This window comes from Mustela nivalis, assembly GCF_964662115.1.
Source record: "Mustela nivalis genome assembly, chromosome: 8".
NCBI classification, from domain to species: domain Eukaryota; kingdom Metazoa; phylum Chordata; class Mammalia; order Carnivora; family Mustelidae; genus Mustela; species Mustela nivalis.
The window spans coordinates 114,817,576-114,843,909 of NC_139027.1; the positions used below are offsets into that span (position 1 = coordinate 114,817,576).

Below are 26,334 nucleotides of genomic sequence, written 5' to 3' on the forward strand. Positions count from 1 at the left end.
ACCAGCACAGGGACAGAGGAGCTGGAGGGCCACAGAAACCCCAGTGATCGTGCTGGGTCTCAGACTTAGGGCTGCAGCCTGAATCCCAAGCTTCCACTCTCAGCTCTTGTACCCTTGGCTCTCTATCCAGCTCTGAGACTCAAAATAGCAGGAAAAAAATGCACTCCTGGAAGGAGGTGGGTTAAGAAATCTTGCTGTTGGAAAAATAGAAAGATACTTTCTCCGAATTACTGACTCCTGTACAAGAATCAGAGAGGTGATAGACACTGGGGCTATTTGTAGAGATCTGAAGTCCAAGTAAAAATGGAGAGAACTTGCTTCTGAGTGCTACCAGCATGGGGTGGGGGCCCACAAACTCCTTTAGGCTTCCTTGGGGTGGGGGTTGGGCAGAGAGGGGCCTGGGGACCCAGCCCGCACAGGTGAGCTTTGGCAGGGATGAGGGTGTCCCCACGCTGAGTCCAGTCCCTTAGCCAAGGACAAAGGGTCGGATGAAAGGCAGAGGCAAGACTGAGCTGTCCTGTAACAAACCTCAACCCAAGTGTCAGCGGGGGAAGAAATAAACAGGGGCAGAGGAGCCAGAGGGCCATAGAAAGGACTCATGCAGACCCAGAATCTTCTTCTCCAGGATTACAAAGGTTCATGAGCTCCTTGCCCCTACACCCCAATCTATCTAAGGGAGAAGAGGTGGGGTGGCTGAGGGTAAAACAATTTTATCCCAAAGATCCCAGGCATTAGTTAAAGGAGCTGGCTAAAGTATTCTATCATAGTAAGTTCTAGAATGGGAGTAGGGGAGGAACCAGCCCCTTCAACCATGACTGGTTGAGTGGGGGTTCATATGTGACAACAGCAGAGCGATTACAAACAAACCACATCTTCCCAGGTAAGTGAGTTGCTGGGAAGTGTTTTATAAATCTGCCATGCCCACAGTGGGATTACATCTAATGCAGAGGTTGGTCTCTAAAGTAAGGTGAAATTATACCCAGTGTTTGTAAATACTGCTAAAAGTCCCTTCAGAGGTCATCATGCTGGCAACCAGCCTAGTCAAACTCTGAACTGGGAAGTCAATTCTGCAATTGAGCACTGGGATGAAAAATACACATCTTTAACCCATGCACTTGCTGTCAAGCAGCTGGACCCCAGGAGAGGTCGTGAGGATCTGACGGTCACTGCAGGCCAGCAGAGCAAGTGTTCTCATTGTGACAGGGGAACGCTGTCATGGGAGATGGAGGAAGTGACATCACAGTCATGGGTGTGATATCCTCAGAGAAGATGAGCCCAGAGGTTCCTGGAACTGACACAGCTTTCCCCAGTCTGAGAAGAAAGTATCCTTGCAAGAAAGTTTCTGTTCTTCAGATATTTATAAATAAGTTCAACAGCCATCTGCCTTGACTACTTTGACCAACCTGCTGCCTGATCAAGAAGGTATGAAACAAGAGGTCCAGCCTACACTTCTCCCAGCCCACACATCACAGCTAACTTCCACATCCCTGCTGCAGGGTCTGGGCTCCCTCCAATGCCCATCCCAGCAGTAGATATAGCCTACTCTTCTTCTCCTGGAACTAAGATGCTGGAGCCCCACATTTGACACTGAAGAAGAAAGGGAAGTCAAAATGTGATTACCATTGTCCACAGATGGAAGAATCATGATCATCCCCCTTCATCAGAGTGTCTGTCTAACAAAGTCTTGCTTCAGGAAGAGTGAATTGTTGAGGGCATCGGGAAAAATGAATCTGATTCCTCAATTCTATCTGTAGGGATTCTAGAAGCAGAAGGGTTTCCATGAAACTATGTAAATATCATAGTGTAATTCAACCCAAAGAAAAATACTGGACTACCATTAATCTGGGTAGCTAAAGATGAAGGTTTAATTTAAATACAAAAGAGACATGGTCTTGTGCTCTCAGACCAAGCAATGAGTCTTACCATCATCATCTCTGTTATATTATTGCATTATCTCTGTAATCAATTCTACAGTTGAGCACTGGGTTCAATCAAAGTTCAGGAGCAACCCTGGAGCTCCACACTTTCTCAAAGTTGAAATTCATTCATTCATCAACAAATATTCTGTGTTTGGCACCAAGATTACAGTATTCAACAACAACAAATTCCTCTACCTCAAGAAGTTTATATGCTGATAGAGACAAAAAATAAATCAATAATTTTAAGTTTATATATAATTACTATATCAAGTGGATGAATAAAACAATAAGAGAGTGCCAATAGGGGGTGATATTTTATATGAATGGTCAAGGAAGGTCACTCTGAGTAAAGATTCCAAATAAATGAGGAATGACTCATGCTGAAACCTAATGAAAAACGTTCCAAGCTGAGGGAAGAGCAAATGCAAAAAGCTTGAGTTGTGACCTTCCTTGGCAAGTTCAGAAAACAGCAGGAGGGGAGTTTGGCTGGATCAGAGTGGGCAAAGAGTACAATAGAAGTTCAGGTCAAAGTGGCGATGAAGGCCAACCCCTCCCTTGTGTATCATGGAAAGACTCCATATTTTACTCTGAATGAGATGAGGAGCCTTTGGTGGGTTTTGAGCTAAGAGTTTATATACTGATGTGATCTATAATTTCAGAAAAATATATCGGCTACTAGTAAGGAAAACGAGGTTGGCAATCATGAGACATGTGGAAAGGGTATTAGACCGATCAAGAAAAGAGAAAACAGTGGCTCAAGACAGGATGTTGGCAGTGGAGAAGGTAAGAGGTGCTCATATTTTAGATGTATCATGGAAGTTAAGCCAATAAGTTTTGCCACCATATTGGATTTCAAGTATGAGAGAAAGAGGGGGCTCAAAGATAACTTCAAGATCAAACTAGACTTCAGTTTTTTAGATATTCCAGTTTCCAAAGGGCCCTGGAGAAGGTTGGACAGCCCAGCAGGCTTTCCACCAGGGAGGAAATAATCAGGACCAAGCTTGAGCCGATGACTTGGGGGCAGCATCCAATGAGAAGCGTCCTCTGGATGGAGGTAGTACTCAAGGAGATATGATCTCCACACATAGGAGATAGCTGTAAGGTGAGAGACATGATTACTTTCATAATTTTCCCTAAAATTGCCAAACTATCAAACTGTTGTGTATGATGAGATTTCTGTGGCTATGGGATTTGTGTCCAGTCTATTGTTGGGAACTTGAAAAAACGGGTAGGAACTTTGGACTGGATTCTCAGGAACCACAAAATTGAGGATTTTAGTCAAATTTAGCCAGATGCCCCCAGAGCAGGGCCCCAAGCCTGCCAACATCAGAGTTCTGAGATATATTTTTTCCAGTGTGTTATCTGGGAGTCTTATCTTCTTACCAAACTGGTAGGTTTCTTGAAGGCAGAGATGACTTTACACTTATTTAGACCCTCAGAGACTTATTCAAGCTCTATACAAAACCCTCAAACTGACCCAGATTGCATTAGATTAGCTTGGATTCCATAATTCTCATGGAAATTCTGGCTTAGAGTACAGTTCCTTTATTACCTTCGTTTCGAATCTTCCAAAAGCAGACTCTGAGACAAGAATTGCCATGCAACTGTTTATTTAGGAGGTGATCTGGGGCAGCCCCAAGAGAAAAGTGGGAAAATTAGACCAGACAGGGAAGGCAGCCCATGAAGTGGGCATCAGTGAGCCAGTCACTACAGTGAAAAGCTGAGAGTGAAAAGCTGAGAGCTCATTTCTGCTGGCAAAATTTTAGGGATTACATAGAATACATCTAGGTGTCCCACATAAGGGAGAGGATGCTAGAGTATTTATTCACCAACTGTCACCTCTCATTAGTTCAGGATTACTCCCAAGACTCCTAAGCTCCAGCATTCCAGCTTGCCCTATACAATTAGATTCCAAAGACTAGGAAACATCCTCAGTCTCAAGCACTTGTAGCAGAAAGTGAGTGGCAAAGGGATAACATGGGCAAAGCATCAGTGGCAATCACAAAACTAATTGTCTTCCTTTTAAGTGATAAAGAAAATGCTGGCTCACAGAAAAACTAAAAAGAATTGCTGTATCTACTCTCTCTTTTCCCCCTCTCCCTCTCTCATTCTCTCTCTCTTTACATTCTCTTCTCTCCTTGGTGTTGGCTTCCCTCTGAGCATCTCTTCATGTCTTCATGGATCAATGGCAACAAGATCAGAAGATCAACTTCAGTCCTAACATCATCTGACATCATCCTCACATCAAGAAATCCCAGAAGAGTTTTGCCTTCCCAATTCCTTCAACAGTGTCTCACTGGACCAGCCCGAGTCATACCCATGCCTGAGAGGGACCATGGAGATGAAATAAGCTCACTTGAAAGTCCACGATTGTGTGCTTGCCCCAAAGCCTTAGAGGTTGGAGTTAACTCCACAGTAAGAACAAAAATAATGTGAGGAATCAAAGGTCTATAGAGGGTTAGAGGTTTGCTCAAAAATCACACAGACACTGTGGGCAGTCAATATGAGAATGACGGGCCACCCAACAGAAAAATGGGTAAAAGTTTTGAACAAGCTTGTCCTGAAAGGGCACTTCACTAGAGAGGATATCCAAATGGTCAATAAACACATAAGTATGAGGTGCCCGATTAGTCATAAGGAAAATGCAAATATAATGTGATATCATTACACATATGTGATATCCATATGTGTTATTATTACACAACCATAATGTGATATGATTACACAACCACCAGGATGGTGAAGATGAAAAATGCAAAAAGTATCAAGTATCAGCAAGAATATAGAGCAATTTGAAACCTCATACATTGCTAGTGAAAGTAAGATTGCTGAAAGTATTTTGAAAAACTACTTTGTAATATCTACAATGCTAAGTAGATGCCTACTCTGTGACCCAGCAATCCCACTCCTTGGGGGATGTGCAATTGAAATGCAAACATACATCTATCAAGACACACACAAGAATGCCATAGCAGCTTTATTCATAATAACTAAAAACTGGAAACCGTTCATACATCCATCCAAAGCAGAATGAATAGACCATAGTATAGTCACAAAATGAAATACTGTACAGCAATAAAAAAGAATGGTCTGTTGTTACACACAATGTAGCTAAATTTCAAATATGTAATGCTGAAAGGAAAAAGAGACACTAAAGAATATGCACTGAATAATTCTATTGCTCTGACATTCAAGAACTGGCAAAATTATGTTATTAAAAGTCAGGGTAGTGTCTACCCTCGAGGAAGTAGTGGCTGGGAAGAGAGCACCAGGTGGGGATTTTGGAGGTGCTAATCATCTTCCATTTCTCTAACAAAGTGCCAGTTAGATGGGTGAATTCAGTTCATGAAAATTCATCAAGAAGCAGTACACTTTTATTCACTTTTCAGAATAAATGAGAGTTCAGTTTTTAATTTTATGAAAGATGAAAAATTATCTATCCTGTTAATGAAAGAACTGGAATTAATAAAAACCAAGGCCTTTCTCTCCCAATCAGAAGGTTTTCTACCAAACAAATTCTTCAGCATACCCTCAGGGTCCTTTTTAAACAACCCCAACAAAACTAATTGCTTCTGTGTTGGACTTTATTGGAGAATGGAGTCTCATTGCCTCTCTCATCCTTACCCATGTATGAAGGTAGCTTCCCAGCCTGGCCTGGATCTTTTCTTTGGGAGCTTGTACTACCCTCCTTGATCTGGGTGGGAGGTGGCTGCCAGGATTCCAGCCTCCTTTTTCACCATCTCTCTCTCTCTCTCCTGGAATTTCCTTGAGCCAAATGTTCTTTGAGTCTTTGGCTGGTCTTGCTGAGCTCTTTCCAAGTCCTGTTTAATTCCTTCAATGGGTAAAAGTGTTCCAGATTCAGGATGAACAGATGGATGCATGAGAAATGAAATTCACATAGTCATGAAGGCCTTTGGCCCTCATTGCCAAGGTCACATTATAGAATATCCTAGAATTCAGGCCACAGGAGATCCCTACCCTGTAGGAGATCTGTGCCTTCAGAGCTCCAGCTTTTGGGGGGGGGGGGGTGTGCAGCACTCAGGGAACCACTCTCTCTTTGCTGGTCTCCTTGAGCTGATAGCATCTGTTTCTGGAACAATATTTGAAATTGGACTTGTAAGTTTGTCTAATGACAGGGGTGGGAGAAATCAGTCTATGGCAAGTGTGAGCTGTTCTCTGAAGCCAGGACTAGAGGGGAGTCTGAGATAGAGTCGGAGGGTCCATCTGTGATCCCAAAGTGTAGGTCATAACCACTAACTCAGGTTTCCCTCAGCGGGGAACAGATCAAGTACTGTGTCAGGACAAAAGTAAGCAGATTCCTTGGCAAAAGGTACCCAAGCAGCCACTCAGACTCAGAAGGAAGATGTGGGTTTCAGCTGGCCAAAATGGCACTTTCTCTCTGTAACCAAACTACTTGGTAGTAAACTTTCCATTAAGAGCACATCTTTTGGTAATACTCAGGGTTTACCAAGCTTCAGGGTCACTCCAACTTCATCAACCTCTCTCCTCTTTAGCAAAGAGCTTACACTTAGAAACCCTGCTTCCCACGCCCACCTGACCCTTCCCTTGACCTCAGACTTACCTCCAAGTGCAGCACCTCAGCTCTACCTGGCCCCTAACACTCAGTGTCCCCCAGTCCTCATTATAGACACAGTGAACCCCAACAATCTCAGTATGCTTCAGGGACCCTACACCCACTGGTTCTCATGTTGAGGCCACCCACGTGGTCTAGGTGACCCTGAATGCACAAATTAAGATAAGAATTCAAGGGCAAGTTTAATCCAGTTGGAAACACTCATGGGGGAGTTGAGAACTGAAAAAATAAGGCAACTCCAAAAAGGGAGTATGTTACCTAGCAAGTCACCACTGTGGGCTACTCCTGTGAGCAAGGCTGGGAATGAGGCTGGCTGTGTGTAGGTCCGACCTTGAGGGAGCATACAGCACACCCTTCAAAGTCATCTCACCTGGGGATGAGGAAGTTGCCAACTTGTGCTGTGTCCTTCCTGCTCTGTAGCTCATTGTGCATGTGTGTGCATATACATCGCCTCTTCTTGCCCTACACACAGACCATACAACCTCCCCAGCCAAAAAAAGGAGTCCTGGGGTGGAATGGCAGTGTTCACCGTGCAGAAGGAATGCTGCAGGGATGTGGGCAGGGTGCCAAGAGCATCCACTACGGTCCCCATAATCATGTCTCCTAGCACCCATCCCTCCAGTGTTCATGGAAGACTGCCCAAGGACTTGGCCCCGTGCATGGCTATGCCATGGGGATGGAGAAGAGACTCAAGCCCCATCCTTGGGCAGACAAAGCTCACACCTGCCACAAGAGCCAACACTTAACCAGATGGCCAATAGCCACTGGCCTGATGAGTGACCCCCCGAACATGCACTGTAAAGAGCAAAGGGAGGAAGAAGACCCGACAAGGGCACAACCATAACTGGCCTTGAGTCATGCATAGGAGCTGAGCAGGCAGAAGGAGAGGAGTGGGCTGGCAGGCCCAGAAGGTTTGGAAGGGGGTGGGCAAGGCTGGGAATGAAGGTACAGCTAGCTGTGTATGGTGCTGGCAGGGCAGGCCCAAGACAATTTATTAAATCCATTAGCCAAATGTGCAGTAGCTCCCACTGCACACATGGTGTGGAAAGCAGGAATGTAGGTTTGATTATGCATTCTGTTATGGTTATAATTATTTATGGATTGGAGGGTAAAGAATTATCAGGCAGCGCTGGAATGGCAAGAATTCAGGAAGTTAGCTTGGATGAAGTAGTGACAGGGATCCTTGGAAGCTGGTTGTGTAGGGAAGTGGCGTGATGAAAGAGTCATTCCCATTCGTGACCATTCCCCCACTAGGAGGAAATCAAGCAGTTTTCAGTGCCTGTGTATTCCTGGGAGAGGGTCTCCTTCTGTCGTCCGTGAGCTCCCACTCTTGATCTCTTGCAGCTTGGGCCTGCAGGTCTACCCGAGCTCACTATCTGGCTATGCAGGGTTCCTCTGAGCACAGAGCACGCAGGAACTGCAGCCTTCCCCCAGTGAAGGGGGCCGTTGGGGGTAGTGCCCCAGCTTCCTCACCTCTCGCCCCTCTCTCGAGGAATAGTCAAGCAAGGGTCTCCAGCAAGACAGAGTTTCCTGAGGGCCCCCACCAACCCATTAATGTGCCCTCCACTGGTGTTACTCCCTTCCCTGTCTCACCTCTCCACTCCTCTGAGTGACTCTTGGGACTACCTCCCAAATAACTCCCTTGGATCCAAATTGCTCCTAAGGTTACAACCCATGGCACCAGACAGAGAAAACATGCATGTGGCGCTTATATATGAAAATTGCCTGTGAGTAGAAATGTTTAATAATCTTTCTCCGGATCTGATAGGACTGGCGGGAAATTTAAGAGCGGGTGCATCAGGGTTGAAGGCAGAGAGCTGTGGGGGTTATTTCAATATTTTCTTTTCTCTTCTTGATGAAACAGTGGTAAAATCAACTCCGAGTTAATCATAAACACCAAATTAAGGGAAGAGCATCTTAAACGGAGCACTTAAATGGTCCAGAACACCAAACCAGACTACTCATTGAGGCAGAGTGTAAATGCCAGAGGGCGATGCAGCACCTGTCCTGTCTGTCCTCAGTCTCCCTTCCTAGCTCTCTAGCACCCATCTCCACTCATGCAGTCACTCAGTTCCCTGGCACAAGACCATGGAAAGAGACCTGGCTAGTGTCCTGTTGAAGGTACCGGCCCTGGCCGCTGCCATATCCCATACCCAGCTGCGGGCACCCCCCTGCTCTCTGGCCACTAGAGTCTGCTGTGTTGTCTGCACCACAGGCTGGGCATGCCAGATGCCCCAGGGTGGACTCTCAGCCACAGTTGGAGTTGGTGGATAACTTTGCAGCATCCCCCTTGGTTGGGATAATGTTGAGGCATGTGTTCTACACTGCCTTTCAGGGGTTTCCCATGGAACTGAGCCCCTCTGCCCAAGGTGGAAACAAAACTGAAAATGCCTCCTGGATGGTCTGACTTCCCTTCTCTGTCTCATTTTCCCCTCCCTGGCCAGTGTTTCCTGGGATCACCTCCGAAGTAAGGTACTTATACTCACATGCTCACCTGGTGACTGCTTCTTGGGGAACTCCACTTAAGGTAAGAGTGGGCAGGTCATCTCTTCCCTCTGAGTCTCTAGTCCAGAGTATAATATCTTCTGTCGTCTCAAATGAGGGTGCATGAGAGAAGATGAGGTTCATTCAATGCTTGAACACAGTAGGAGAACCGTCAACATTCATTTGATGGTGATAAAAGCTAAAAACCTCATACCTATAACTTCTCCATTGCTTTGTACAAGTCAAGCATTTGTTCATATCATTTGAACTGGATGACCATCCAGTGAGGTGGGATTTATTATCTCAATTCACAGCTGAAGATGTTGAGGCTCAGAGAGTTTAAGGAACTTGCTCAAGGTCACAAAGGAAGTGATAATGCCAGGATTTAAATTCCACTTGACCCCAAACTCTGTTCTCATACCCCTATGCAAAATTCTCTCCAAATAAAAAAGTATCATCTTTATAGCTAATGTTGGTTGAATATTGAATTTGGGGGCATTACCTTCTTCTACCTTGGAAACTCCCATTCGCCTTCAACATTCAGCTCAGGCTTATTCATCATGGAACTGTTCTCTGCTCCTCTCCTCAGCAAGGCTGGGCTAAACGCTCAGGACCCCCTGGACTCTACCCACATGCCTCAAACCCTATTGTGATTCCCCATTTACTTTACCCCATTTATAGTCACCTCCCTGCGCAGCTCTATAAGCTGAGAGCATAGCTTGAAACGGGACATGGTGTCTCCCTCTTGCAAAACGGTTTCAGGAAGGTTCCCAACCACCTATGTCAAAGGTCTAGGGCTCCTCCAGGTACCACAAAGCATTACCAATGATAACTCAATAAGCAAAGAAATGACTATCATGAGGACACAATACCTCCCTTCACATCTCAGTCAGGAGAAAAAGAGAAAGTATCATTTAGTCAACATGCCCCTTAGTTTTCTGGGGCTTTGTTTCCTCATCTGATCTCAGTGACCTCCACAGCCTTTCACCTCTGACAAAGGGTGATTCTAGAGATGTTCTGGTGTCTAATGGGCATCTCAGGGGGAGATAAGGAGTGTAATATCCCCTGTACGGACTTATCCTAAATTCAGGAAGGCAAAGCTCTCAGACATGGCCCAAATGACAGTATGGGTCAGGTTCCTAACTGATTCAAACTGGGGGAAATTAGAAAAAGGAGTATGAGACAGAGATACTGTTTTGTCTTCCCCTGTGATGAGAATTCCTGTGAATGGTGGGGGAAGGGTGAGTACTGGTAGGGCCTGAGACAATGGGAGTAGGAATAGGACCAGGCAAGGGTGTGAGATCAACCAAAGTGCCAGGAGGGTAACTTTGGATCAGTACTGCAGAAGGTTCCATCAGGGACAGGGGATCTGGGGTATTGATAACCCCACAACTGTCAGTCATTAGTTAAGAGCTGCCCCCAGGGTGTAAATATCCAGCTTACTCTTGCAAGGTGGGCTCCAGCACCAGGGAGCCTGGAACTACATTTCTCTGCAATCTAGAGCAGAGAAGGGAGAAGGACAAGAAATGAATCTCTTCAGGCGTGCCTGAAGAGTTAGGAGACTCGGTCTTAAGAGTCACAATGCTTGAGATGTTGTTCCCAATTTCTGTTTCATGTTTTCAAAAGATAACTCAGAGTTACCCAGTAAGTTCTCAGAATTTCCTGAATTTAGAACCTGATTGCCTATGGTTATGAGATTCCAACATAAATGTCACCCTCTGCAACAGGACAGCTGGCTCAGCCAGGTGGTATGCACCCGGGAACATCCAGCCCCAGAATTTTCAGTTCTCTGAAGTCTCAAGGCCTGGCTTCTTGCCACTGGAAAGGGGACCAGGACAAGGTGTTTTGTGTGGAGACACAGCTAAAGAATGCAGCTGATTATTGGGGGGAGGGGCAAGTTAGACTACATTTGCAGTGACAAAAATGTAGGCCTTGCTAAAGCTTTTCTAAAAATTTTAAAAACCAAAGAAACGTCTGGGTTTCCACTGAGGTTTTTGTTTTGGGTTTTTTTTTTTTTTTTTTTTTTTTGGAGCATCAGTCTCCTCGGATGCAAAGCAACCCTGTGTCTCCACACTAAGAGCATGCTGGGAAAAGAAAAGCTATGGGTAGGAGCTAGGAAGCCAGAGGACCCTGAGCAAATCCAGGAGAGCTTAAAGTCCCTACAGGGAGCAAGGATGAGAGATCTTGCTCACCTGACATACTGGCTGCCCCTAGCAGGCCATGTTTGTCCTGAATCAGGTCATGGGATTTGGCCCCACCTGCCAAAGCACTAGCTCTGGAAAGTGATAGCAGGGCACAGCTGAAAGGCAGGGACTCCAGTACTGGATCTCTCATCTTCCCCTCCGCAGGGCCTCCCAACTGATGCCTTCAAGCAAACAGAGACCAACTGCTTTCATTCACTTCTAAACCTTGCTCAACCCAAAGTCCCAAGCCAAATTTAGGGCATTTCCTCCACCTCCCATCATTGGTAGACCCCACCCTCAGGCCTCAGAGGTCCCAAAGCTATCAACCCTTCTGCTCCACATCCTCATCCAGTCCTGTTCATTGAGAAACGGCCCAGATTTTAAACAGTTCTTCCCTCCTCCCCACCATTAAAATGCAGTGGCCCAGGAGACAAGTGTTCTATAAACTCTGTAACTGGGATGTTTGAGAGTGATAACATCTTGATATGTTCCTCCTTGCCTGGAGAGGCAAGACCTAGGCCAACGGAAATGATGTGGTAATGGCAAGACTTCAAGCATGTGACAGGCTAATGGGAGAGATATTTGGGGGTGAGGAAGGCACTCTGGAATCATCAGTCACCAGGGCCAGGGGTTCTAGAATGGAATAGTGTAGGAATTACAGCTCCATTTTTGATCTTTCACAAGCTCTCTAGACCCAGCCCAGATACTCCCTTGGCAACCAGGCATATGGAGCTATAGATGCTGAATCAGAGGGCTCTGCAAGGGAGAGGCGGGCTGGGGACCAGATGTCCAACATCATTGCCAGCTGATCAACTAGTCATTAGGGCAAAAATTCCCTTTCCTCGGTTCTTAGTGACTTTTTATTCAGACTAAAATCAAGTCAAGGCCAGTTGCAAGAATATCTATGACCCTGGAGCAGACAAGTCCCTGTAAGTGATTAGCCAGAAAAAAATGATTATCTTCATGTTCTGCTTTATAAGCCAAATGGATGTCAGGGTTCTGAATGCTTCTTCATTCAAGAAGAATAAGGCACAGATAAACTATACCTTGAATCACAAGCCATGATTGTGAGAGGACACCAGAAATCAGGCAATGAAGCTCTCTGGACTGGTTTTGGATGGTGCCTATCAGTGACCAAATTATTACCCCAGAGGCACTAAGGTCAGGTGTCTCCTATAGCCCCATTACCTCCACCCATCCTGATGGAGTCTTCTTGTACATCATTATTACCTTGATGAGCTTGACCATTTTTTCCCCTTTACAATGGCCAACATCATCACCAATGACATCAGTTATCTCCCTTATTCCACTTAACATTGAAGTTCAACTCAAGGTCATCTCCTCAGGACAACTTTCCCAGCCATCCTTTCAGGCACAATTGGTTATTCCTTCCTCATTGTCTCCAAAATAGCATATTCCTGTGGTGTTGATCTGTGGGTCTGTCTTTCCTATCAGACTGTGAGCTTTTCACAGCCTGAACTGATTTTCAATCTTTGTTTCCCTAAGATCCAGCAAGTACCTATAATACAGTAGGTTTAAAACATTCATGTATACAGTAAAAGACTGAGAAGACATTTCAACAACATGGTGCATAGTTCTGCTTCCAACTTCCACTTGCCCTGTGTACACAGCTCTAAGTGAATCCCCTCCTTCCTCCCTATAGCCCCTGCTAAAGCTGAGCACCTCAGACAAACCACTGTGCTCATCTGTCCTCACTTCTGTATCTTCCCACCCCTGGCAAGTGGTCAGTTCAAGGTATGGTCTGTGTGGGTTACTGGAGAAGAAAGGGCAGTGATAGGAGGTGTCTGCGAATAAAGAGTAACAAGGCTTGATAGAAGACTGGGTATAAAAAATGATGATGAGGGAGAAGCCAGGTGATCAAGAAAGTCACGGCTGCTGACTGACAGGAAAGTCAAAAGGAGAGCTGAGGACGGGATGGAGGAAGGGGTGAATTCAGTTGAGAACAAGTTGACTTCAGGGGAAGTCAGCAGCATTCAGTGGGAGATTCTAACAAGTCAATGGAAACACAAGACACACACCTAAGGGAAGTGATAGGGCATGAAGAGCTGGGCATGAAGAATTTGGAGTCCCCCACACAGAGATGAAAATTGAGGGCATACAAGATCATCCATTTGAGAGTTCCAAGGACAAAAGAGAACAAAGATCAAAGGAGAGGAAGAGGTCCAACCAAGACTGGGCTTTGAAAGCACCATCATGTATTGGGGAAGGTCTTGGGGATGGGGACCCCAGGAATAAGTTGACATAACGGTGCCATATTCAAGCCTAAAGCAAAAGGAAAAATCAGTGATGCTGATCCTGTCTTTAATTAATGTTTTAATATTTTATTCATCATAGATTTTGGTATTTTCATTTTTCTAAATATTTCATTAAACTGTTAGTTTGATAAGTAAGTAATGAAAATGCCTTTGAAGCCTGAATCTAAGACAAAAGATGACTAGATGTCGAGCCCGTTTACAGAATCCTCATCTGACTAACACCGGACTCCAAATGGGTTCATATATGTTAATAGAAAAAAAAGAAGAAGGTTGGGAGAAATTGCTCTGTATCACACATTAATTAAGGCAGAATGATACTGCTGTGGGAAGAGGACAAAACCAACTACAGGAACTAAACAGAGATCCAAGAAAAGACTTGTTCTTAGATCAAACTTTGGTTTGTTTTTGTTATATTCCTGTCACTTAACTTATTTTACAACTGGAAGTTTGTACCTCTTAGTCTTCTTCCACTATTTCAGTAACCACCAGGTCGTTCCCTCTATCTATGAGTCTGTTTCTATTTTTTTTTTTATTCATTTGTTCTGTTTTTAGATTGTGTATGTAAATGAAATAATATTATTTGTCAAAAAAATGTTAGCTTGAGAGATAGGATCAAATGTAACAGTCCAGGAATGTCCTTCTCAAGAAAAGGAGACCTGAGGCAGCTGAGGCCTGTGCCCAGAGCCTAAGCATTGGATCCCGCCGGTCAGGATTCAAGTTCTGGCTCTGATGTCTCTTAGGTGTGTGATCTCACACAAGTCACTTCCCTTCCCTCAACTTGGCATCCTCACCTGAAAAATACCTTCCTAGCAATGCTATCACAGTGCCTGCCTTACATGGTGATTCCTAAAGAGTTGTCCCCATCCCCCTGGGCACTTAAGATGGTGAGGAGGGAAATGAATTGGCTGGATAGGGAAGGAATGGTAGGGGTGAGGAGTCTGGGGAGGATAAAGAGACAGTGCAGCCAGGAAACCAGGCTCCTCCTTCTCTACAGTCTGACAGATGGACAGAGCCATATAGAATTGGAACACTCCATCCACCATCCACATTTTATATGTTGCATTACACTCTTTTAATATCTGCGACTTCCTTCCATTTGTGTGGGGGTTGGAGAATCACAAGGCAGAAAAGGCCCAATGCTCAGAGTGAGCTGGAGCCTGGCCACTGTCTGACCCAGTCCACTCTCCCACCCCTGTCCTCTGGAAGCATTGTCACAGACCCTTTGATCAGTACCCTCAAGGTGACAATGTACAGCCACTGCAGAGTGGTTCCCAAAGGACGGGGAAGAGGCTGGGCTGGGGAGGGGGCTCTGTCATCATTTCCTTCCCTACCCTCTTTTTTCAGCAGCCTATAACTCCCCGGCATATTTTCCCCTGGTGGAAAATGTCCATGTTTGGTGTCTGCCCAAAGGAGAATCTCTATGGAAAGTTTGAGAAAGATTCCCTCTGGCTGGGAATGTGAAAAAAAGCCTGTGCTTTTCCCATTTGGAAAAAAAGGAAAGAACATACTTGAGATGTGGTTATTTTTGTCTCCAATTCAGAAGGAACTGACTTGGACAGTGCTCACTTGGCCCGCATTCCCAACACTTTGTTGGTAAAGGCAGATGGACCAAGCCACAGGGAGGTGATGCCGACCCCAAAATACTCATGTCTCTTCTGAAGAATCTTTTTTGTTTTACTCTTTTATTAGATATAGGCTACAGATAATAAAGTGCGCAAATCTTAAGAGTCTTACGTATCCAGCTTGATGAATTTTTATGTAGGTGTATAACCACGTAACCATCACCCACGCCAAGAGCTCCAACATTTCCAGAAGGCTCCCTCCTGCCACTTTCCAGTCAATACTCACACCCTGAAGTTTACCAATTAGTTTTGCCTCTTCTTAAATCCCATAGAAATGGAATCATACTGTGTTTGCTTGACATCTCATTTCATTCACTCAACGTAACATCTATGAGATGTGCTCATATGATCACCTATTTATTAGTTTCCTAGGGCAGCTGTAATGAAGTACCAAGGACCGGGGGCCTTAAACAACAGAAATGTATTTTCTCACAGTTCTGAAGGCTGGAAGTCCAAGAGTAAGGTGTTCGCAGGATCAGTTTCATCTGAGGCTTCTCTTCTCAGCTAGTAAACTCCGACTTCTCCCTGTGTCTTCACATGACCTTCCCCCTGTGCATGTCTGTGTCCTAATTTCATCTTCTTATAAGGACCCCAGTCATATTGGATGAAGGGCTGTCCTAATAACCTCATTGTAACTTAACTGCTTCTTTAAAGACCCTGTCTCCAAATATAGCCACACAAATAAAGTCACACTCCATAGTACTGAAGTATAGGACTTCAACGTGTGGATTTGGGGAGGGGAACACAAGTCGGCCCATAATACATACAATACCGAATGTTTGGGGGAGTTTTTGTGGCTGAATTGGATTCCACTGTGTGACTCTACAACAACTTGTGTATTCATTGTTTTATCAATAAACATTTGAATTATTTCCATTTTGGGACTACTGCCAACATTGTGGCCATCACTGTCTCTAGTACGCATCTTTTAGTGAACATCGGTCCTCATTTCTGATGTGCTCCTACCCAGGAGTCTAATCGATGCCTTATAAGGTATGGGGATGAGAAGCTTCCATAGACACCACTAGACGGTTTTCCAGTCCCATTGCACAAACACTCTATGCCTTTGCCAACTCTTATATTATCACACCCTTTTATTTTAGCCTCCTCAAAGAATCTTAAAAATGATCTCAGAGCAAGTTCATCTGCAAAATCTAGGCTCCTGGGAATTGTGGAGAGCACCGACCATATACGCGTATGGATAACTGCGATTTCTTTTGGGCCAAGAACTCTGGTCTTCTGCCTCCACTCCACTCCTGCTCAGGAGTCTTGAGGTTTTAAGTGGGTTGTATCCCCAGTGGGACTGGAACAGCCTAGGATCTGAGGGCGGCCTAAGGCCAGTGAGTAACTGACCAGAGGAACAGGAGAATGAGAGAAAGTGAAGAGCAAAATGCAGTTGGAAATGTTGTTTCTGGCCACCTGGGGAATGAATGAAGGCTGTGTGTCTATCTCAGAGAGAGCTTCAAAGGAACCCTATGAGATCATTGTTTCCTCACAGTTTCAGCCAGCTTTCTCTGAAGAGAAAACTCTCAGAGTCCCTCACACCCAGGCCCCACTAGGAGGCTTCTCGAAGCTGACCCTTCAAAACGGTCTTCACCCTGAAGGTCATGGATTCGGGACAGACCTTCTACTCCCCAATTTCCTCCCCCACCTCGCCTGCCCTAGTACTGGAAATTCCCACAGAGTGCCATTCCCCTGCTTTGCAACGTTCTCTTTCCTGGTGTCTTCAAACCTCCGAAAACTGTCCAGTCAGAGAAAGACAAATGCCATATGACTTCACTCATCTGTGGAATTTAAGCAAAAATACATATGAGCAAAAGGAAGAGAGAGTGAGAGACCATCAAGAAACGGACTCTCGGGCACCTGTGTGGCTCAGTGGGTTAAGGCCTGTCTGCCTTCGGCTCAGGTCATGATCCCAGGGTCCTGGGATCGAGCCCCGCATCGGGCTCTCTGCTCAGCAGGGAGCCTGCTTCTTCTTCTCTCTCTGCCTACTTATGATCTCTGTCTGTCAAATAAGTAAATAAAATCTTAAAAAAAAATTTTTTAAAGAAAAAAAGAAACAGACTCTCAACGCTAGAGAGCAAACTGATGGGAGAGGGTGGGGAAGGGGTAAAACAGGTGGTGGGGATTAAGGAACACACTTGTTGTGATGAGCACGGGATGGTGTGTGGGAGTGTTGCATCACTATATTGTACACCTGAAACTAATATAACACCATATGTTAACTAACAGGAATTAAGATTAAACAAACAAAAAACCTCCAAAGACCTAAGACTGTCTAGATCTGAAGGGAACAGGAAGATAACTGTGACTTGCCCAGGTCCTCACATGCAAGTCTGGCTCCTCAGAACTAGCAACACAGGGCCTGTTTGGAAAAACATAAAGCAAATCCTTATCTTACTCCTTAGAGCAAAGTAAAATTCAGTTGAAGCAAATATTTAAGGGTAGAAAAGAAACCATACAAGTATTAAGAGGAAAAAAATTAGTAAATGTACTTATCATCCTAGAGGGCAAAGTCCTTTCTATTTAAGTAAGATAAAAACCCTGAAGCTATTAAGAAAATGATTGATACATATAACTACATAAAAATTAAAATTGCTTGAGGGCTGAAAAATGCCATTAAGAAAGTCAAAAGATAAACAGCCAACAGGGGAGTGGGGATAAAACTAGCAACATATTTGTCAAAGGCTCATTTTCTGAAGTCACACAAAAACACTATTTGTATTAATTAGAAAGGGCCTCACAACCCCACAGGAAAAAAAACGGAAGAATGGGTGAAAAGAGGAGGTCACAAAGGAAGGAACCCAGATGTCCAGGATACATAAGAAAAAATGCTCCACCTGCATCATAAAGAAGATAATGCAAATTGAGACAGTAAGATGCCTTTTCAAAACTGATTGGGTCAGGAATGCAAACACTGAACAACAGGTATTTGGTGAGAGTTTGGGGAAACAGACGTGCATGGGCACTGTTAGTGGGTGTGTATGTCAATGGAGCCTTTCTGCAGGATGATTTAGAAATACCACTGAATTCCACAGCTCACATAGCATTTGATCCAGCAATTCCACCATCAGCAATTTAACTTCTGGTTATACTGACAAAAGGGTCCAATATGTATGTTCAAGATGTTCATTACAGCTCTGCTCTGAAGCGAAAACTAGATTTCAACCAAGGGGCAATAAATTGTAGTATATTTATTGTAATGGAATATTATATGCTTATAAAAAAAGAAACCACTTAGGCAGACCTGCGTGTAGATTTAAATAAATCACCAGGCTCTATTAAGTGAAGAATGCAATTAACTGTATAATGAGTGAGGCTTTGTGTAAATAAAAAATCCGAGAGTGTAACAGGAATGTTTTTAGCTACAAATACTTGGCAACATAAGTAAAAGTGGCTTAAACAATAAAGACAGTTCATTATCTCACATAATAAGAAATCTGAAGGTTGGGAGACCAGGGCTGATAACAAAGTCATAAAAGACCAATCTTTCTGCTCCTCCATTCTCTGGCTATCTGATCTCTTGTTGCCACTTGCTTTTGCAAGATGGCCGCCTCTGTTCTACCTAACCTCCACATTTAAAGCAAGGAGGTAGAAGACTTAACGCTCTTCTCATGCGTGTCTCTTATACTCATTGGCCAGAACGGTGTCACGTGAGACCCCTCCCCCACCCTGTTGCAAGGGTTTCTGGGAAAGTGAGTATCTAGCCAAAAAGGAACCTATTACCATGATTGCCTTAGCCGACCATGATTTGTCTTTAGAGGCTGGGCACATTACCTCCCTAAATTAACTCCAGAGCAGGGATTATTTTGGTAATAATATTTTATTATATTATATATATATATATTACTTATATTTTATTATAATAATAATAAATTATCTTAAGCCTAATTACAAAATGTTTTCAATGAGTAGGTAATTACATCATCAAAAAAGCTAGACATATGGCTATCTGGTTGGCTTTATTGAGAGCCAAAATAGATGGTAATACATACGTTAGTGACGTCAGATGGGGGCAATTTAGAGCATGGGCCATGAAAGAGAATGGAACATAATTCTCTAAATGGCACTGGGTCTGCTCTAAGTTCCAAGACCACTCCCAGAGGGCTACTGACAGAACCCAAGATATTTAGCAATACCCTGATTGTTTTTGAGATCATAAATTGGATTTCTCTTCCTTCCCGGAGCCTGAGGACTCCACGCAGGACCCAGGGAAGTTGTTTTGCCTAAGGTGCTGACTGACAGACTGGTGAGTTCTACTTAACCCGAGGTACTCACTAGCGCCCCTGCTGGAGAAAGGAGTGATCCCACAAAATGCCCTGAAACCCAGCAGGGTCTGGGTTCTTAAAAAGCCGTCCCATTTTCTGCCATGTTTCTTCATTTTAATGGTATTCAGTTCCCTCACTAGTTAAAGGGGCAAGTGGACCCATAATCTCAAAGGCCCTTTCCAGGTCTTTAAGGCAGCAGTTCTAAACAAATCTTCTCTCTCCACCACAACCTCTATGGGTGTTATAATCAGAGATCCTGGAAGTCCAACAACAGGGACTCAAATCCCAGCTCCCCGCCTTACAAGCTCTGTAAGCCTTAAGCAAGTTATTTAACCCCTCTGAATTCATTTACTCATCTAAAAACATATTTTTAAGAAATACTTTGCAGGAAAGGGGTTCACTGGGTTTCTACTCCAGCTAAGCCAGCTGGGGTCCCTTCTAGGGTCCCAAGTGACCCCTATGTTGTCATACCCAATGGGCATTCTTTTGTCCTTATTTTTACTTTTTGCAACATCTGGTAGTGTCCTTCCACCCTCCACCCATCCTCCTCCCATCTTTGAAGCTCCTCTCTCCCCTTCTGTGAGCCCAGCTTCTCCTGCTTTTCTTCTTCCCCAGTCCATGCTTCTCATTCTCCCTTATGGGATTTTCTTCTCCTCTCAATGCCAATATTTTTAACATAGACAATGATCTACCTCACTCACAGCAAAAGGAATGCAAATTAAAACAATGAGAGATCATTTTTTGCCCATCAGATTAGCAAAACATAAAGAGTTTGGCAACAGTCTGTGGGCCATGATGTAGGGAAATAGGCACTCTTGCACATTGTAGAGATGCAATTGGGGGGGAAAAAACCCTTTGGAGGGCGATTTGGCATAATCAAAATTTTAAATGCATAGGAGGATTTAATCCAGCAATTCCATTTATAAGAATTTGTACTAGAGATAAAATTTACCAGACATCTACCCCGTGCCCATTCTCTCCTTCTTTATAGCAGAACCTGATTTTGTTGGCAGAACAATGAGCCAAACTAAAAGATATTTCCCAGCCTCCCTTGAGATAGGGATAGTTGCTTGACACAGGTCTGGCCAATGAGATGTAAGAAGAAAAAAAAATGTTTGGAAGCCTCTAGAAAATTCCCTTAAAAGGATAACAGACTTAGCCAACAACACAACCAACTTCCCTTTGTTGTCTTTTTTCCCACCTCCTGCCTGGAAAGGGGATACAGTGGCGGGATCTGGAGCAGCCACCTTATAACCACAGGAAATGAACATGGAGACTTTGCTGTGATATCATTGCACCACTAAACCAATGCCAGCATTTGCCCACCCCAGATTTCTCACAACTTAAGAAAAAAATAAGTCCTTGCATTGCTTAAATCTCTGTTGTTTGAGTTCACTCTTCATGCAGCCAAACTTAATCCCTAAATAATGTTTGTATGTTCCAGGATATTTTTGCTGTATTGTTTATAGAGCCTCAGCCTGAAAATTCTCATTTAAAAGGTACTGGTTAATTAAATCAGGGAACAGGTTCATGGTGGAATAGTATGCAGCTGTACAAAAGAATGAGATAGCTTTTTAGTGCTGATAAGGAATAATTGCCAAGATATTTAGTTAAGTTTTAAAAGGAAGATAGAAAGTAAATATGATGTGCATTATAGGCATTACAATTATAAAATTGCATTACAGGCTTAGAATATTTCCAGAATACATTAAGAAACTGGAGGGCCTCCAGAGGTGGGATTGTTAGAGATCCTAACTGGGTTGTTAGGAATCAAGAGGAGAAATCCCCATTCACTGTATACCCTCTTGAACTGTTTGAATGTTCATCACGTGCAGATTTTAATCTTCCCAAAAAGTTAATTAAAATTGTATTGCTTTAACAAACAGGAGAGAGAGAGGGAAGAGGAAAAGCCAATTATTTCCATGACTCATTCATTTCTCTTCCTTCTTTTTATTGAATGACACTTCACCCCCAGTCCCTTGGGCTCAACTGTTACATATATGTGAATGGACTCCAACCTCAATTATTCAGCCATGGGCTCTCAAATGAATGCCATACTTCCTTATTGGACCACCCTTTAGACATCACCCCACGGAGGCCCCATAGGCACCCAAATTCAGCTTGTCCACACCCGCAATGCTGCTCCTGCACCAGTGTTCTCAGTAAAGTGACCAGAGTTACACATTCAGTGGCCCTGCCATCTGGGAAAGGAGGAATGTCTCCAAGTCCTGCTTTCCCTGTTCTGTCTCAAATCTACCCCTTCTCCCATCTGGCTTCATTGGTCTCCCTAGAGGTGCTGCACTAGTCAGAACTTTCCAAGAGCATAGCCAGATGTCCAAACCCTCTTTTTTGCCCCTCTTTACATGAACCACTCTGTTTACTTCTTGTTCACTGTCTTCCTTCCTGGGCTAGCATTCCCATGAAAAGAGGGACCATGTCTGTGTCTTTCTCTACTGAATTCCACATATGGATGGCAGGCTCTCACAGCAGTGACTGCATGAGCCAAAAGATGTGGCCAGCATCTCACCCTCCCCTTCCAATCCTGTCCCATCTGTCCATCTTCCCCAGCAGCCCCCAAACCACCCGCTTCTCTCCATCTCTGAAACCATCATCCTAATACCAGCTTTTCCACTGCTCACCACCCCCAGTCATGGCCACACCCCTCAATGGGACTCCCTATGTCCAGCATGACCCCACAGACATAATTGAGTATATAAAATGGCATTGTCATGTCGCCCACCAGTAAATAATAATAAATAAGTATTGCAAAGCTTTTGTGTTCAGACCCTATTGTAGCTCCTGGACCTCCAAAAGGCCCTCCATCCCTGCATCACACCTCTGAGCCCATCTCCAAGCCTTGGCCTCAGTCACAGGGAACCATTTACACTTCCTTGAAAATGTTAATGCTTCAAATCTCTGTGCCTGCACACACATTCCTACTTCCACATGGAATACCACCACCACTTCCCACCACCACTCTTTAATTTTTCTTTTAGTTAAGACCTTCAAACTCAAATCAAATGTTACCTCCTCCAGGAAGCCACCCTGGACTACCCAGCCTGATGGAAGGGCCCTCCCATCTGGACTGTGAGCTGTTGAGAGAGGGGCCAGACCCTGTTTCATTTGACTTTCATCTCCGGTGCCTAAAAAGGTATCTAACGTATGGAAAGCTCTCAATAAATGTTTGTTGGATGATTAAATAAATAAGTGAATGAATCAATGGGTTTTGCTGGAATGAAATAAAGCATGTGTGATTTACCTAATAACCATGCCAGGTACATAGCTGCCAAGCAATGTACCTGGCATTTCCATTCCTTCCTTCCCCTCTCCTGTTGCTCAGTTTTCCCTGGTCTTCCCCAGCCCATGCCATGTACACCAATGGAGTCCCCTTGGCAGGGAGGCCGGGCTTGGCCCCGCCTGCTCATGAAGGACACCCACTCGCACCTGGCCTGCTCCATGATTCTGACAGGCTCCAGAAGATCTTAGAAACTAACCCATCAGCTACCTTCACTGCCTCACACCTGCCATGTGTGTCCGCCCTTGCCCCAATCCCACCTCCCGGACCCACGGAGCCAGTCTTCGGGGCTCCGTGCAGGCTGCTATGTCTCTGCTCCTTCGTGTCTACTCACAGCCCCTCACTCTACCAGGTTCAGCTGGTGGGAGGCCCTCTGACCACACTGCCCTCTCCACCCCGCCTTCCCCATTCCCCGGAGTAGGTTCCTCCCTTTCACCCTCACTGCGGGGCTACCCTCCCCTCTGGCTCTCCCCAGCAGAGGCAGCCCCCCTCCTTCCCCTCCAGATTCCAGGGGCCCACTGGGGCCTCTCAGAGTTCATGCTTGCCTCTCGAGCCGGGCCTCGCTGCTGGCCCGGACTGCACAGCTGGGAGCTGGATCCTGACAGCCACCAACAGGCCAGAATGGACCTAGTTGATTCCCATCATTGCCTCTCTCTAAATATGAACCGTGACCAAAAGGAAAAAAAAAAAAAAAAAAACCAGGAAAGAGATGAAAAACCATAGGAACAGGACGTCCTTTTCAGTTGCCTCCCCAATTCTGTCAGGGGCTTAGTCCAACAGAGGCTTTAATTGGTCAAACTATGTGTTTTTCACTGAAAGAAAATGCCGTAAATGAAATATGATTCACATTTGGCATGGGTGGCTGGGGGGGGAAAGAGACCTCATCTTTGTCAGGCCCTTTTGAAGGAATTTGGGGTGGGGAGGGGTGGGGAGGGCCCAGAACCCCCCAAGGTCCCCAGGGGCAAGGACATGTCCCCAGGGACGCCCTGGAGTCTGTGTCCTCCGTCAGGCCATAGTGGGCCTCGCTTCCCGGCAGGGCGCCCAGCACTGACCTCACACCGGCTGCTGCCTGCACCCTGAGTGTGTGGGAGGGGAGGGGGCTGCAGCCTGAGAGCCTGTGGCCCATGAGCAGAGGAGGCCACAAGGGAGCTACAGGCCCCAAGCAAGTGAGGCACCCGGAGGCCCAGGCGGCGTGCACAGACAGGAACAGCAGCCTCTCCTCTGCCCACACCCGATTCCTTCTCCCCCTTCTCCTATGCCCACACGTGACAGCATCCCATTTACACAATCCCAAGAAGACCCAGCAAGATATGGGAGTGGCTCCTCGCCACTGCAAGACAAGAATTAGAACTAAGATATGTGCAAATGACAGAAAAAGGAGTCACTTCAGGGCCAGTCACAAACTCGAGGCCCCCTCCCTCTAGTAAGTTTCAGGAGTCCCAAGGTAAACTCAGCACCTCACCCAAACCCTTTCCAACAGAGGCCTGGAGTTTCATTAGAGCTTCCTTTGGCCACCTTGAGATCTGAAAAACCTCAGGGAAGGATATAGCAGTTCCCTGGAAGATATCCGTGAACTGATCACAAAGACACAGGAAATCCACCGTGTGTGATGACAGGGATGAGAGGAAGGGGAGAGAGAGGGCAGGGAAGGGGGAAGGAGGAAGGAGAACTCCAAAGAAGTAGAAGGGTTTGGGGGGAGCTGGGCTGATCAAGCCAGCTTCCCAGGTCTCAGCTGCCCAGGATCAGAGTGGAGGGGAGCAGCCAAGAAAGCCTTCCTGGAGCAAGCCAGGTTTACCCTTGACCCCTCACTCACAGCCAGTCTTAGGCCAGTGGGTTGTCTTCTGTTGGCAGGGTAACCTTCTCCAGCTGAGGAGCAACAGGAAGGTCCCCCCACATGAATTAGGAAGAAAGAAGGAGATGCCCTCAGCAAAGGGGCTGGTACCTCCAAGGGAAGGTCAGCGGGAAGCAGACATCCCCAAGCTGATTAGCTTGGACCAAGGCAAGAAGAGGGGAGTGCTGTCCCAAGAAGGCTCCTGTAAAAATAAGTGCATTTCACCTGAGGAGAGAGAGGACCACACAGGTGTTCTCCCATAAGGAGTTTGTTAGATCCGTGAGCGAACAGAGCTGGAGCCTAGAAAGGGGGAGGGGGGGCAGGGAATTTCCCTGAGGTTGAGAAGGCTGGAAATAGTGAAGCAAGGGAAAGGAAAAGCCAGAAAATGAAGCCAGGGGAAGTAAGGGGGTGGGAGGAGGAGCAAAATTGTGCGCAGAGGCCAATGGGAGCTATTAGAAAGGTTTACACGGTAGAGCTGGGAGCCCTGAAGGCCGAGTGTGCTCACCTCACAGCTGTGCCTGGCACCAGCCCCAGGAGATGAGCAGGCAAAGTGCCCTGTGGACTTGTTAACATACCCAGTGTCTTAGGTCTCCTGCAAGTCCTGGGACTAGCTCAGACCTCCTCAGGGCCTGCCCCAAGATGGTGTCCAGTGCCCGGATGTGTGTTTTCCTCCTTGGAATCTGATTCCCTGAGTCCTAACTAGCCCTACTCTCCAAGCAAACATTCTGAAGAGGCCTTGCCCAACCCCTTGCCATGTAGACCCCACCAGGCAGGTTTTTTTTTTCTCTTTCTCTCTCTCTTTCTTCCCCCCAACATAGAAAGAGCCCCAGACAAGGGATCCAGGTCTGGTCAGGTCAGGGGGGTAAGCTGGGCCCCACATCTGGGCCTCCATGTCTTCCGTGAGGAAAATGGGAACCATACTCCCAGCCCTGCCTGTGTCCCAGGGCACTTCAGGATGGAACGAGGTAAAGGCACGGGAAAGCTCTTTGGAAATTTTCAAATGTTGTGAAGGTTTATTATGATTATTATTCATGTCTGATTTCACCGCCTCTGTGGAGCCCCGGCTCAAGTTTGTGCCTCCTCGATGCCAAAACAACCAGTCAAATCCATCAAAAAGTCACTCAATTGAGTGGGAAAAAATGCAGGCGTCTCTGGAGCGAGCTATCAAAAAATAAAGCCACCAGCACATCACTGGTGTTTTGGGGGACGTGCAGTGGGTTGTTCTAGGCACTGTTTTTGAGTTTTTCTAAGGCTCTCACCTTCTGTGAACCAAAAAAAAAAAAAAAATCAAGTCCCTCATTTGTTTCCCAGGAGTGAGGTTGGCTTCAAGGCGCCAGGCTCAGAGAAGGGGGGAGGCAGAAATATTCACAGGGATGGACTTATGTCACCCTTGTCACCCTTAGTCCCAGCAGGTCTTATGCCAGTGGGTTGTCTTTGATTGGTGAGGTCACCTTCTCCAGCTGAGAAGCGACTTTGGAAGGTTCCCCACATGGGTTAGGAAGAACGAAGGAGGTACCTGGATGGTTAGCCAAACTAGCAAAGGCTGAAGGAGCCCTGGACCCAAGCACAGGGGCCGGCACCCAGGAGACAGAGACCAAGAGGCCAAGGAGTGGTTGGCATCTGGGGGTAGAGAAGATTCTGAGATAAGAGGGTGTTTTGAAATCAGGAATGTCCCGAGAGGGTAGCTTCAGAGTGGCATGTAACTCAAGCCGGTCTGTTTTGCTCCGTGTGAGCAGTTCCGCTAAGCACTTTACTGGGACAAAAAGATGGAATCCAGCTTGGCTATCAGCCGTGAGTTTTCTATAAGGACCCCATTCTCATCAGAGGGTGTCTTCTGCTTCTAAAATGGAGTTTCTAGGGGA

General features: G+C 45.6%; 1 long non-coding RNA gene across 2 annotated transcripts; it reads left to right on the forward strand.

Annotated features, from left to right (window-relative positions):
- The first annotated feature begins 1,291 nt into the window (after nucleotides 1-1,291).
- Nucleotides 1,292-22,491, forward strand: LOC309872322. 2 transcript variants are annotated; one of them, XR_014315779.1, is made up of 4 exons: nucleotides 1,292-1,422; nucleotides 2,579-2,702; nucleotides 8,958-9,040; nucleotides 22,383-22,491. It is a non-coding gene; the product is annotated as an uncharacterized lncRNA (long non-coding RNA). The 2 variants fall into 2 exon arrangements; XR_014315780.1 differs by lacking the exon at nucleotides 22,383-22,491 and adding an exon at nucleotides 9,312-9,428.
- Nucleotides 22,492-26,334: the final 3,843 nt, after the last annotated feature.